Source organism: Podarcis liolepis, assembly GCF_965112155.1.
Source record: "Podarcis liolepis genome assembly, chromosome: 14".
Taxonomy (NCBI): Eukaryota; Metazoa; Chordata; class Lepidosauria; order Squamata; family Lacertidae; genus Podarcis; species Podarcis liolepis.
Window position 1 is genome coordinate 32,867,775 of NC_139569.1, and position 7,337 is coordinate 32,875,111.

A 7,337-nucleotide genomic window follows, 5' to 3' on the forward strand; every position below is an offset into this window, starting at 1 on the left:
CACCAGATTTTGGCCATTTTATGGGCTGATGGGAGTCCAAAAACATCTGAGGAGCCACAGGTTCCCCCATCCCTGTGCCAAAAGGTTGGATGCTTAAGCTTACATTTCAAATGCAGAAGTGCAAATATAGGCTGTCCCTTAACTAATCGTAGCTCTCAGGACCCCAGGAAGGGCTCTTTCCCATCCTTACTACCTGAGACCCTATAACTTGCCAGGGATTGAACCTGAGGCTTTATGCATGCAAAGGTATTTGCTATGGTCCTGCTCTTGTAAGTGGATTGTGGTTTAAAACTGCCAGAGCAAAGTCTAATGTAGCAGAAGAACAGATAATAGAAGGTCACAGTTCTGCTAGTCATCTTGCCTTCCTTTCCCTTTTAAGGAGTCCATGCAGTTTACTGAGTAAACCATCTGATTATCTCTGACAGCTTCTTGTTTTTAAATAGTGAGGTGAAGTGAACTGAGTTCCACTTGGTTGTGTTGCAAATTTCTGTGAGATGGGAGGGAAAGGACAATCTCTATGCTCATACTTTCAAAAACCTTTTTTGGTAACAGTCATGCTCAGCAGAATATAAAACTGCATTGAGAAGTATCCTCCTGCAGTGGTCAGTGATGTTCAAGACAGAGGTCACTACCAGAGAAGGACAGAAGTCCAAAAGCTTGTACTAGTGTGCTGCTGTATAGAGTAATGACCTTGGGATCTTTTTGACAATGACTCATCTGTATTTTCCAGGAGGCATTTTTGTGACATACACTGTCTACCAAGCTTGCTAGGGGACATGTAACTTAAAATAACAAGAGCAGCTGCAGAGAGGTCAGGATGAAAAATCTATTGGATAACACACATCGTCCGTAGACACCTCTCCTGTTAATTATTTGGTTAATGGCATTATATGCATGATGAAATAGAAGTATTTTATAATTCACGGATTCTGAAATACATCCTGTCTGGCCAGCATCGTAGAAAGCTCTGTAATTTGGACTCTCACGTTCCTATTTGTTGGTGAGAGAACTTAATAGCACTGATGTACTGAGTTGACACTGACTGTAACCTAGACTGAAACTCCAAAGCCGGCTCAGTTGAGAAAAGGATGGACCTTCTCACATGAAATCTTGGGGTTCCATCCACACACTCTGTCCCAGAAGTTATCAAACATGAATGGGGTCTACAAATCCCCATTCATGTGATCCATGGAAAGCTTTTGGAACAGTTGAGAATATCCACTTGACTCTTCTAAAACTGGGGGGGGGGGGGGGGAATTGCACCAGACTTTATGGAACTTTCCATCACTTTAGAAAGTCAGGGCTATTAAAATACAGTTTATGTATGTGCTTTGTTCATTAGAACAAGGACAATGAATGTTGATTAAGTGGTCCACCCAAGACCCCCAGCAATTTTCTAGTGGTCCGTGATAGGAGGCGAGTTTGAGAGCTATACAAATGGAAAGATACCCCAATGAAGTAAATAGCATTGGGGGAAATGGCTGTGATGTGACATACCTTTGCTATACAGGTGAAGGGGTGAGATTATTCAGATTAGGAGTAGGCAACTCTCAGGGGTCTCTATTAAGTCCTATGGGACAAAGTAAATGAATAGCAATGGTTAAAGGAGAGATAAACACTTGGTCAGCCAGGACAAGAGGTAGGTTTTCCCCTGTGGTGCTCTTTAAATTTTGCATTTTACTTGTCTTATGTAACTGAATGGTTGCCATTCACCATATGGAAGGAAAGTGTAGTGTTGCAGTTGTGGGAAGTGGCATTGGGAACAAAATGTCCATCCATTGTTGGTGATTCAGCTTTCCACTGAGGTGGACTACACGGGGTGGTGGAGTAATGCCTCTTCTCAGAAAATGCTTTAATCAGGTCTAGTAAACTTGGCAAGATGGTGAGACCTCAGCATCTTGGCAGAACCCCAGGCTGAAGGCTTCTGTGGTAGCGGTGGGCAAACATATAAATTTCCCACAATGATGCAGCTCGGCCAGTGTAGCATAACTCAAGACCATTGTAGAAAATTAAAATGGTACATGCACACACACCCTGTAGGGACATTCTAATTTCCCACAGTGCACTGCAGCAATGGTAATTCAGGCACTTTGGAGCATTGTGGGCAATTGAATCTGCCATCTGTCAAATGTTGGAAGTGCAGGGACAACTTCAGGGCACTTTGCCAAAGGCTTCCTCAAATCTGGAGATAGCCTTGACTGTAATGTATAGGTCCCTTGCTGCTACTACTGCACCTGCCTCATGCTGGTGTCTTGCTAGTTTAATATTAAGGAAGCATATTGTAAAAATAAACACCACATTAAAAAAATCTCAGCATATCACCTTTCTACAAAGCAATGTAATACAGGAAGAATGCAGCTTCCCCCAGAGATCCCTCCCAAGTGCATAGGAGTCAAACTTTTGAGAACTGAGATAGCCAACAGGCGTGTGGGTGACACTTGGGCCCTCCTCCACTAAGTCAAACCTATCTTCAGAAATGTTCCAACAGCTCCATGTGTAATGAAGATAATATAGTGCGGCTGTTAAAAATAGGGCTGCTTGCAAATTCCTTCAAGAAATGTTTGACAGGGCTAACAAGGGATGCCAGCAAAATAAATACATAAACCTCTTCTATTTCAGCCACAGCCATTTCTGAGCTGTTGAAGAACAGCAGTCCTTATAGACCAGCTTTAAAGTGGTGGTAAAATCTGTGGAAATGATGGTATCACAGAAGAGACTTGAAAAGCTACCACTATCATGTTAAAGGTTTTTGTTGACGTTCTGCTACTTATGTTTCTGGGTGGCCCCACTTCCCAAGTCTGTAGAAGTTTAATGAGCGATACAATCCCAGTGTGGCTTCCTCTGAATGTGGACAAACTTACAGCATTTTTTGTATAACTTGCTTTACTTGCAAACATACAATGAAAGTGTACTTCTTCACAAAACACATCTTTGATTTGTGTTAATATATATTTCAAAATTCTGTTGTATGCTAAAATGCGTTATATACGTAAAGGTAAAAAGGTAAAGGACCCCGGATGGTTAAGTCCAGTGAAAGGCAACTATGAGATGCGGCGCTCATCTTGTTTCAGGCTGATGGAGCTGGCATTTGTCCACAGACAGCTTTCTGGGTCATGTGGCCAGCATGACTAAACCACTTCTGGTGCAACAGAACACCGTGATGGAAGCCAGAGAGCACAGAAATACTGTTTACCTTCCTGCTGCAGTGGTACCTATTTATCTACTTGCACAGATGTGCTTTCAAACTGTTAGGTTGGCAGAAGCTGGGACAAAGCAGTGGGAACTCACCCCGTTGTGGGGATTTGAACCGCCGACCTTCTGATCAACAAGCCCAAAAGGCTCAGTGGTTTAGACCACAGCGCCACCCACTCCCTATAAGCACATATATAAGTATATATTTTGCACTAGTATATAAGTACACTTGTATAAATAATAATTTGTGGAACTTGCTGCCATAAGACTGGGGTGATGGCCCCAAGTTTTATCTATCAATGCCTGTATATATGTCATGGGAATCTATAAAGAACCTCCAGATTCAGAGGTAGTACACCTTGCCCTTCCTGCCATTGGGGAGCAGCAGGGGGCTGTTGCTTTCAAGGCCTGCTGGTGTATTTCCTGGAGGCACCTGGCTGGCCATTGTTGGAAAGATGCTGCTGGACTAACTTTGGTCTGATCCATCAGAGTTCTTTTTAGAACAAAGAAGCACCTCTACAAGGCAGCAAATTTTCTATGTCTTGGGCTCACCAACCTCTTTAGACCTGTGGGCACATTTGGATTTTTAAGTAAGTACCGTGGGTGCCACTCCCTCTGGTCTCTTCCTTCCAGTTTTGTGGGCTGCGGCTTTGTGGGCAGCTGGGGGAAATCTCAAATGCACTGTTGTGCCTACAGGTGCAACTTTGGTGACACCTGCTCTATCAGTTATCCAGAGAGAGCGCTTGCACCCTCAAGGGTGCTTTCAACCAGTCCACAGATTGCTGTTTGCCTTTTTCTGGCAAAAATGCTTCAGACATTTCTCTCTCACACACATACACACAGCTACTTTTCTTAGCGCGCGCTCTCTCTCTAAGAGGCAGGGTGGTGGGGAGAAAGTGCTTCCCCAAGTTCTGATGGGTGTCTCTTATTTGGAAACATAAGGTTTCTTACTATCCTTGGCTTCCACTAAGAAAGAATTAACCAATAATTCTGGACTTTTAATCAGCACTCTAATCAACCAAAATTTGGTTGGGGCAGCATAACCCTAATGTTAGGCCATAAAATGACATGATAAACCAATTCCTTTCCCTCTCCCTCCAATTGCTTTTAAACAAAGTAATAGAAAGGAAACTGGAGGGGGGTATTTAGTTTGAAAAATCAGAATGACTTATCTGAAAATTTATCAGAGTTCTCCTATTCCATGTCCATGGGAGTTCTTACCCTGAAAATACATATGCCACCAATAATCCCCATAGACTTCAGCATGTTGCAGAGATTTCAGGATGTGAGCCCAGGAGGGGAATATAAAAATAGGCATGCTAGCTGCAGAACAACAAACTTTGACAAGGAGTTCCAGGGACAGCTGTAATACTTTAAAAGGCTTCATGGGCAAGAGAGTTTACTCTGCTTTGGGCAAACTGCCTTGTGAGCTTCACACTCTCTTTTGTCACAAGGTTTAGAAAGGAACGCAGTAACTAATAGTTGTAAAGCTAAATATTCAGAAAACCTCAAGGCAATTACATCCCCCTGCCCTGCACCATTGTAGCTCAGGATATGTTCACATTACTGCTTATTCTGCATCCAGTGCACTCCCACTGCTAATTTTTTAAGACACATTCACACCACATTAGCCATAATCCAGATCGATCCTGTAGTTTCCTGACAAATACCAGTGTTTAGTGCAGTACCCCCCCCCCAAGCTTCAGTTGTGACATTTCTCCATGAAGCTTGCAGCAGAGTATGCAGGGTTCCCAGGAGGCCTTGCATCCAGGCTCTGGCCAAATCCAGATCTGCTCATCTTCAGTACTGCTACGGCATCACATGGCTAAAGATCACAGTATCTCAAGAAGGCACCTTTATAGAAGTTATCGTAATATGTAACTTCATTTAAATTCAAATAAGGCAGAAGACTAACCAAGTAAATATCCTTTTGTTAGTTGTCAGCCCTGTTGTTTGGAATGACAGCATAAAAGATGAGAGGACCAAATAAGGATACAGCTGACTGGGTGTCTCTTGTTCCAGTTCTAGCTTGCCCTCATTTCCCACTGAAGCACCGAAGTTCCTTTTTGAGTGTTTGCTGTGCACTTTCTCATCCCAAAATTTAAGTGGGGTTTTTGGGTTTTTTTACTTAATGGATTAAAAGAAAACCTAAGAACAGCTGCTTGTGTGTTCTACCAACAGTGATGGATGAATCTGTCAATTTCAGTTTCTCAATTTTCTAGTTTTATGTTCAGTTCTCCACATTTCCACACGTTTGCATTAAAAAAGAAAAGTCCTCATGAAAATTCATAAGCATTTTAGTGCAAATTTCTCCTGATAGGCATCTTTATAAAGCAATCTCCCTAAACATACTGCACTTTTGTATATTATATTCATTAACATTTGCTTTTTTATGTACATTTTATCCTAGTCTGTGCATTTTTGTACATATTACTTGGCTGAAAAACTGCATTGCAAAGCTCAGAGAAGTGCTAATTTTGAGTATGGATGAATTTTGGGTCTCATTTTGTTTTGGAAAGTGCAAATTACCAGATTTGTCTTTGAATGTGAACTAAATTGAATTTATTCCCCATCCCTACCTACCAACCTGTGGGTGCACCAAACAAATAAATAGAATGTGACCTTGGAGCATCTCCATGAATTAGTGAAGAAGCTGATAACTGAACACAACCACCACCACAAAGAAACAACAGGTGTATTGGATTTTGGCATAGGTAGATGTACCTTAAATTGTAAATAGGTATGACCTTCAGCAGGGGAGGAATAGTGGGGAAACAATTAAGTCCAAGGACATCCATTATGTTTGGGTGAACAAAGATGAAGAGTGCTTTGGTTGATGTCAGTTTTTCTTCTTGGATATTCTCTGTGTGTGAGAATCATTTGTTCCAGAAACAGAGAAGAACAGAGAAGTTTCAAGAAGCAGCAGAAGGCTGAGACTGTTTTGTCTATGCAAGGACGTTTTCTGTGGGAACTGTTCTATGGACATGTGCAATGTGACAGGAAGTACTAATTGTTGGCTTTTTGCAGTATAGTAACGCTGCAGAGAGCTTGCTGGGGAGACCATGCATTAAAAAGAAAGGACTCAAAAAGTACTTAAAGGTTTTAATAAGAAAAACAAAAACTCCATTTACACTAAATACATCAACAAACCAACATGACCCAACCACCAACCCATCCCCCAGGGTAATGGGAGAGCTAGGTGCTGCTCCTTATATACTCTACCCAAATGCTGACACGCCTTAATCAAATACAACTCAGCAGCACCTGCTATGTTACACAGCTGTAAAGCTGGGTCTCGTTATCTTGCTCTGGCCCTTGCTCCGGCCCCTTAAAGACATACACATGGAGTGGAACAATGATGAACCTTTACATTTAAAGAAACCATTCAACATTTCCCCTGCGGTTCATCATTGTGGAACAAAAACATAAAGCATACTTTGTACATGTTTTTCATGTGTAACCTTTGGAAGTGCTTTAGTAAAAATGTCCGCAATTTGATTGTCACCTGGAACATATTTAAATACAACCATTTCATCAGCAATTAGTTTCTTTACAAATTCTAAACGTAATCTTAAGACTCTGGTGCGCTGCGTATTGGTCTCTGAACACAGGATAGCAAGTCCACTCTGGGAATCAAGGTAAACTTTTACTGGTAGTGTTACTTGCATCTGTAGGTCTGCAAATACTTGCAGATACCATTCTACATCACGAGTGGCCTGAACGCATGCACATAATTCACTCTCTGTTGTGGAGAGACAAATAATGGTTTGTGTCTGGGACTTCCATTCAAATGGACAACCGTTATAACAAAACACCATACCAGACACACCCTTGCAATTATTTTGTTCTACTGCATGAGATGCATCGCAGAAAATTTCAAAACCTTTATCAATACTGGATGTAAACTGCAACCTATAATGTTTGGTATGTTTAAGGTACATTACCACTCTCTTAAGAGCAGAGAAACATTGCATAGTGGGCTTTTCCACATTGTGATGCATCTTTTAACAAAAGCTTAATTGTTTCATATTTTACACTTGGTGAATAGCACAAATCATAATCTTCACCTGGAATTTGTTGAAAGCCCCTAGCAACTAGTCTTGCCTTGTACCTTACAACTTCATTTTTGTCATTCATTTTAACTC